General features: G+C 42.5%; 1 pseudogene; it reads right to left on the bottom strand.

Moving 5' to 3' along the window:
- Nucleotides 1-1,411: 1,411 nt before the first annotated feature.
- LOC122688084 lies at nt 1,412-2,214 on the bottom strand (annotated as a pseudogene).
- Nucleotides 2,215-8,315: the final 6,101 nt, after the last annotated feature.

Below are 8,315 nucleotides of genomic sequence, written 5' to 3'. Positions count from 1 at the left end.
GTCTGGGGCCTCCATGCTTGTGGGCAGCACACAGTTAACTTCATCCTCCTGGTGGGGGCTTCAGAATCTGGAAAACAGCTCAAAGGACATGACTCAAGAATAGTATGTGCAGTCCTTGAGGAGGAGCTAAAGTTCTTCAAATTTGTTTCATGGCTAAAGCTTTATGATTTTATCTTGCTTGACTGTTCTCCTTTCTTTTGGCATTTTCTCACTTTCCTAATTAAATTTTTTCTTTAAAGTTTTTCTACAGACAAAAGGCAGAGGACATGGGTTCATAGTTCACAGTTTACATCAGGATTCCTTCTTAGTGTTGTACATTCTATGCCTATAGACAATTGTATAATGATGTGTATCCATCCTTATAGTATCATATAGAGTAGTTTTTTGTCCTGAAATACTTCTGTGCATGACCTGTTGATCCCTCCCTCTGTCCTACTCTGGGCATCCACCAGTATTTACTGTCTTAAAAAGTTTGCCTTTTCCAGAATGTCCTATGATTGGACCATACAGTATGTTTCCCTCTCATATTGACTTTTCACTTGGGATTATGCATGTAAGTTTCCTTCATATCTTTTCGTAGTCTGATAGCTCATTTCTTTTTAGGGCTTAACACTAGTCCCTTGTCTGCATGACCAACATTTGTTTATGCATTCACCACCTACTGAAGAACATCATGGTTGCTTCTGAGAATTAACAATTATGAATAAAACTGCTATAAACACGCATGGGCAGGCTTCTGTGTGAGCATTCATTTTCCGTTTGCTTGGGTAGATACCAAGGGTTGTGATTTCTGGATCACATGAGAGTATGTTTCAGTTGCATAAGAAGCTGCTAAACTGTCTTCCAAAATAAGTATCCCATCCTGGGTTCGCCCACCAGTAGATGAGACTTCCTGTTGCTCACCAGCACAGTGTCATGACTGTTCTGAATTTTGGTCATTCTAATATGTGTGTAGTGGTTCAGTCTCATTTTGCTTGGATAAGACCAATGAAGCATGGAGTACTTAGACAACTTCCCTGAGGCCACACGCTGGTAACTGAAAAGCTGGAATCTAAATACACTTGTTGGAACTGCAACCACATAGCCAAGGCTTGCAACCTTTTCTAACCACTGTATCTCACCCCTTTCCCTGGAGAGATAGGTTTCCTCAAATGTGAAACTACAAGACCACCCTGTTCCCCTTATGCACTGGTTTATATTGAAGGTAAAAGGGGATAGTGTATCTGTAAGTCCTTTGAGAATTGCAAAGCACTATGAATGTGCTGGTGCTTTTTTTTTCACCACCGGTGTCCCCTTTAATAAAACACAAGGTCATGTGACAGGTAAGGGGGTGGGACAGTGAAATATGACCATTCACGACCACAAAAACTCCTCAGTACGCATCTAGTGCCTGGCAGAGGGGAGGGCAGGCCTATTCGTAGAGGGTGTCCTGGTGTCCAGGCTGGCAGAGAAGGCAGACCTTGGGCTGGAGCCCTCGGGGGGCGTGGTGTGGCCCTTGCCGCGGTCCACGTCCTCCACCCGGATGGGGACACTGAGTGCCTGGGCCAGCGCCGGGATGAGAATGCGGCTGCCCCCCTTTGCACGCAGGCTCCACCTCCTGCTGGCAGAGTTCCCTGATGGTCCGCCCACCCTCGATGAAGTGCTCCAAGAAGTTGCTGTTCCGCTGCAGATTGCCCGAGCGGAGCAGCCGCAGGAAGATCACTAGGTGGTCCAAGGTGCTCTGGTCGTTGAAGGAGGCCAGCGGGTCAGCCACTGAGGTCTGCTTCTCCACCCGCTCGTTCAGGTCCATGAATGTGTGGTGGAAATCCTCAGCTGTGAGCCCAGCGAAGCCCTGGGACACCTGGTCCTCTTTGCTCTTGGCAGACACAGCCTTGAACTGCTGTGATTCCTTGCTGTTATCCAGCAACCCCTTCAAGTGGGAGAATCCGAAAGCATGATAGAAGCAGTTTCTACCAGCCCTGGTCTTGCGGATGGAGGAGTACTTTCTGTGGTGGTCCTTGACCTTCTGTTGACAGATGTTGTCATCCTTAGCGCACTCTTTGCGAAGGACAGAGAGCTCCAGCCGCTCCCAGACCAGCGGGTTCTGCACAGCTATCTCTTGCTGAATTAGGTCTGCTGAGCCATGATGGCTTCATCATGGGCAAGACAGTTAACACCTTCCCAGTCTCTGCCCAACTGGCTCCTGCTTCTGCTCTGAGATTCCCCCACCGCCATCATTAAACAAGTGGCAGTGGTAAAGAACCTGACTGCCAGTGTAGGAGACATAAGAGATGTGGGTTCAATCCCTGGGTTGGGAAGATCCCTGAAGGAGGGCGCGGCAACCCACTCCAGTATTCTTTCCTGGCGAATCCCATGGACAGGGAAGCCTGATGGGCTACAGCCCAAAGGGTTGCAAAGAGTTAGACACGACTGAAGCGACCTAGCACACATGAATATAGACAGTGACATATGTATATGCAAGTACATACTATAGGTACACAACATGTGATGTATTTGGAAAAGGTGAGATCATGTGAGTACCAGGTGTAACACCGAGTACTTACGTGGCTTTCAATCAATTCCTTATGCCTTTGATTCCTGATCTAGAAAATAAGATATGGCTATATGTTAACCATTATTATGTGACAAGTGAATGTGTGCTATATGTGAACAAAATAAAAATTGCAGCATCTGAGGCTCTGTAGATGGGCAGAGGGTAAAAGAGTCTTGGTGGGTGGTAGTTGTCCATGCAAGAGGCAGGATACAACGGGTCAAATTCAAAGACATGAGGGAAAAGAATAAAAGTGGGATTAAGTGAGTATTAAGTTCAGTCTGTCCAAAGGAAGCCATTATAATGCTTATCATGACAAACTCTACCAGGGGAAAATGATGGCTGAAGCCAATTAGAAAGACAGCCTCCTCCTACCTGCCAAATTACAGGTGTGCCCACCTGCAGTCAGTGAGATTTCCCACCAAGTGTGTAGGTGCAGTTGTCTTCATTGTTTAGTGGAATGTCTTTCTTTCTTTTAGTTTCTTGGAACAAAATTATGTAACCCATTTTTATAAATATTGAATTATAACTAATCATGTTGACTATTCATTGAGTAATTGTATAGATCAGTTATCCTGGTAGATGCTGGCAATGATCATTTTATTTCCCCTTGACATTTATGGAGGTTCTGGATTTGTGTCAGTTTGCAGCTCTATGGGCTTCCCAGGTGGTCATCGGGGTAAAGAACCTGTTTGCCCTAAGAGACATGGGTTTGATCCCTGAGTCAGGAAGATCCCTGGAGGATGGCATGGGAACCTATTACATATTCTTGCCTGGAGAATCCCGTGGACAGAGGAGCCTGGCAGGCTACAATCTTAGGGTTGCACAGAGTCAGACATGACTGAAGCGACTTAGCACATACACACACAGCTTTATATTGAATCACTGGAACTTTAAAGCAATGAAATCACTCACTTTGAAACTGATGATGTGCTATAGATGAGCATTTGTGTGCATCTATGAATTGGATATTAGCTTATATTTCAACCGTCTCATCTTCATCATCCATAAAGGTAAAATCTACCACCAATTTTATGGACAATTTTAAATATAACACTCTTTTTTGTGTGCTGTAATTCTATTATGTGCATTAGAGAAATGTTTTCCCTACTCCATTTTCAAAGAGCTTACTTTACAAAAAAAAAAAGTTATTTTGATAAAACAGAATGCTGTGTCAATAGCTCCAAGTCTGGTACCACCGAGATTCCAGAAGCACCATTATTACTAATGTCTTAGCCCATTGATTCTAGACAGAAAGGCTCAATAGGAGCAGACAAAGACATTGGCCTATTTTGAGAACACACACAGAAGTGCTTGGCTTGGGGAGCTGGAAAAACAAAGCAGTGTAGGGAAGGGACTCAGTGCTCTCTTCTGAATGAAGGACACTTCCAGTGGCTTTAATTGAACCAACAGCAGATGCTTCCCATGGAAGGTTAATTTGCAAAAGCATGAAATAAATAAACCTACTCATGAACATTTTCTCATCTAAGTCCCGTTTAAAACTGAGCATCAGAGGACACTCAGTTGATGCCGTGGGGATCAGGGAATGATGTGTTTGTTTTCTGCAGAGTTGTTTTATTGAAGCATCACTTGATGGTTCACATTCTGATGGGCAGCCGGACATCCATTAAGATCTCTTCCCTAAAGGGTACAATTGCACATTCAAATACTGATCAATAAGACAGTAAGGCTTTGATTTCGCTCACAAACACTGTCAGGTCTGCTGTTTGCCATGTGTTATCTAAGAGTCATTTGCAGCATATTGGATATAATAATTGCTGGTATTATCAGGTGGAATATTGTAACAGAGAGTCCATGAATATCATTCAGTGAGCTCCTGAGAGACAGAGAAGGTAGGTCTGGGAAACCACAGACGCTTTGCTGTTGGCGGCCAAGTAGTGTTTTTGGCAGATCACTGTCACAGAACTCTGTCAGAAGTACTCTTTGGTGGGCAATAAAAAATGCAAATGGCCGTTCACTCATGGAGTAACGCTCGCTTTGGATGGATTCTGAAACGTAACGTGTCATAAACATTAAATGATCAGCCTTATTTACGTGGCCCCAGCTTCAGTTACTCACCGACTGTTGAAGATGATTTTCAGTGGGTCATGTAGACGTGTTTCTTGATTGCATGCTGCTGTTGTGGGTGATTGAACCTTGTCTTTCCTAGATATGGAGGATGTCGGTTTGAATACCACCATATCCATTCAAGAAAGGATGGTGCCCAGGTGACACCGCTGCTGCTGGCAGGATGAGGCACCTCGGGCAGCTGGGCCAGTCCAAAGGCACCAGCGCTCCTCCCAAGCAGACCCCACTGCGTCAGATTCGGGAATTTCTCGCTGTCCGAGATCCCAGACCTCTCCTCCTAGCCAACCTCTGCTCATTTCACCCACATGCAATCGGGAACTCCAAGTCTGTTGTCAATCTGTTCAAAGGGGAGGCTCCCTCCACACCAGCATCTGACTTGGAACTTCCTTTCCCGTCTCATAATTGCACCAGCTTGGAACTGATGACCATCCCTCATCGTATGGACTTGGGCCTCAGCCCGCCTGTGAGTTGCCCTCTGCGTTCTGCTCCTCCCAACTGCTGATCAAGAGTTTGCTCTGTCCTGTTGTCTAGACATGTAATTAACATGTAAGTGACACATCAAACCATTGCACACACTTTGGTCATTAAAGCTGACCCAATCCAGGCACCTACAGGAAGAAAATGTCCAGTTGAACTCATATGGAACTTGTTTGCAAATTGTGGAGCAAAAATAAAGCTCTTATCTTACACAATGTTAGGGAAAGGGGGGAAAAAAAAAAAAGGCCTGACCCAGTCTGAGGTATCTCAGTGAATAGTATTGGGCAGTAGTGAGCAAGCCATGGAAATTGTCTCCAGGAAGAAAAATGAAATGGTTTTGCAGAGCCTTTAAAAAACATTCTTGATGCTATACAAGGTAACATCCAGGAGACCTATCTGGGAAAAAATGCTGTCATTGTAAGTCAAAAGGATGAACAGTATTTTGTGTCTGTGTGTCTCTTAACTTTGCCCAGCAGTTTTCTCCTGTGAACTTGGAGGTCTTCAAGAAGTCCCCTGGCTTTAATATTTCTTTTCTAAGCACTCATTTTCCTCAACAGACTCATAAGTGAGCCATTGATTAGGGTACAAACAGTTTGTTCATAGGCCTATTCAATTCTGAATTCTGTCCAATAAAAAAGAAAAAGGGAAGAATATTCTCCCACACGTGAGACAGCTGAGTGCACTAAGCAATTCAGTGCTTTCTGGTAACCAGCAGTGATATTTTTTTACCCTGTCCCTTTTGAGTATGAAACTCACCAAGTGCCCCCTTGTAATGATAAATGCCAAATAAAGCTTCCTTCACAAGGTGAAAGTGTCTGTAGCGGAGCATCCTTATTTTTGAGACATTTGACATGGGGTTAAATTTTCACTGGCAATAAGTCTTAATCCTTTTTCTTTTATACTGTGAGGTTAGACACACCTGTTTGAATAAGTTGTATAGGTGCTAAGCCTCTTGATCGGCTTCGAGAAACTTTTTTTTTTTTTTTCTCTTCTCGCAGTGAAAATCAGCTCAGAAATGGAGGTAAGGGAAAAACAAGGCTTATGGGAAAAAGAAGACATTTAGCAATAGGAAGGAAAAAAAATCTTTTCTGCGTCTTATGAGGTGCTTTCTTTAAAGAGAGAAAAATCTTTTGTGTATGTGTCTAAGAGTTAAACCGTATGGAGCTTTCATTCTGCATTGTAGAGTTATCGGAAGGGAGCCCCTCTCTAATGAGAAATCGAAATCTAATTCTTTGTAAGGAATTTGCTTTTTTTTTCTTTTGTACGGACCACAAAGATGGAAACTTCCAAACTGAGTTTCCCTGCTCCTGCCGAGGCTGGAATTGAAATTTCTTTTCACAATGATGGAGCTGCGGGAGCGGTATCAGACGCTCAGTCTGCAGACTGAGGGGAGCAGCGTGGCGCTGACTCAGACTGGCTTGCTATGGATTTCCTTTCAGAAAATTAAAATCTACCTCCCTGGACAAGTCGAAAAAGAGGATGCCCTCACATTTTGCTGTATCTTACCAGGGTGCCACAGGCATCCACCTCTCTCGAAACAATCCTTTTCAAAAGTTTTTTCTTTTTTCAGATTTGAAAGATTGTTTTTAAGGTTTGTCTGCGTTTCAAACTTTCTTTCCTGAAAAATGAAAAATCAACTTGTGAGGGTCGATGAAGGGCAGTATTGAAAATGGCAGTTTGTTTTCTGGAGAGAAAAATCTTGGATTGTGATGGTAAAGCTGGTTCACCATCTCAATGGAAGAAAAATGGGATGGGGGTGATTTGATTGACACCTTCATTTTTTCTACTCTTTTAAGTCATCTGCTGTGTGTGGCCAGATTCTGGGGCAAATACAGAAATGAATGAGAGGAGATTTGGTGATGATTAATTTTATGTGTCAACTTGACTAGTCCATGGGGTGCCCGGATAGCTGGCTAAACTTTATTTCTGGATGTGTGTGTGAAATATTGACATCTGTCTCTTTATTTTTTTTGTTTTAGATATTGTGTTTATTTATTTTTTCAATCTTTGATGCCATCTGCTTCCAGCATTAAAAAAAAATTGAGGATAATTGATTTACAAGGTTGTGTTAGTTTAGGTGTGCAGCAAAATGATTCAGTTATACACACTCTTCTTGAGATTCTTTTCTCGTATAGGTTCTTACAGAGCACTCAGTAAAGCTCTGTGTCTTGTGCATCAGGTCCTCATTGATTGTCTGTCTTATGTATAGTAGGGTGTGTGTGTTAATGATTTATCCCTCCCCACATTTCCCCTTTGGTAACCATTAGTTTATTTTCAATATCTCTAAGTTTAAATACGTTCATTTGTATCATTTTTAAAATTACATTCCATGTATGAATGATACATATGATACTTCTTTCTCTGTCTTACTTTACTTAGTATGATAATCTGTAGGTCAGTTCATATTGCTGAACTGCTGAACTGCTGAAATAATGCAAATGCCATTATTTCATTTTTCATGGCTGAGTAATATTCTTTTGTGTATATATACCACATCTTCTTTATCCTTTCCTGTCGATGGACATTTAGGTTGCTTCCATGTCTTCCATTTACAATATTGCTTCCAGCAAATAGTGCAGTGAACACTGGTGTGCATGTATCTTTTAAAATTATTATTATTATTACTATTTTTTCAGATATAAGCTCAGGAGTGCAATTGCTGGGTCATATGGTAGTTCTATTTTTAGTTTTTTAAGTAACCTCCATACTGTTCTCCATAGTGGCCTTACCAATTTCCATTCCCACCAACAATGTAGGAGCATTCCCTTTTTTCCATACCCTCTCCAGAATTTATTGTTTGTGGGCTTTTTTAATGTTGGCCATTCTGACTGGCATGAGGTGATATCTTTGTAGTTGTGATTTGCATTTCTCTGATAATTAGTGACATTGATCCTCTTTTCCTGTGCTTTTTAGCCATCTGTATGTCTTCTTTGGGGAAATATCTGTTTAAAACTTTTTTTTGCTCATTTTTGATGCAGTTGTTTGTTATTGTTGGTGGTAGTGATTTTTTGGATATGAAACTGCGTGAGATTAATCGGTGACTATTTTGAAGATTAATCTCTTGTAGGTTGCTTCATTTGCAAACATTTTCCCCCATTCTGTGGGGAGATGGGCTTCTGAAGGGTTAGACTCGGGAAACCACAGGGCAATCCCCACAGCAGGCGGGCTTCAGGCAGTCCTTTGAGAGCCTGCCTAGGATGGGAAATTGGAGGAGAGCTGA

This window comes from Cervus elaphus, chromosome 32 (assembly GCF_910594005.1).
Source record: "Cervus elaphus chromosome 32, mCerEla1.1, whole genome shotgun sequence".
Taxonomy (NCBI): Eukaryota; Metazoa; Chordata; class Mammalia; order Artiodactyla; family Cervidae; genus Cervus; species Cervus elaphus.
The sequence above is the reverse complement of the archived record's forward strand: the minus strand, read 5'-3'. Positions and strand labels throughout refer to the sequence as shown.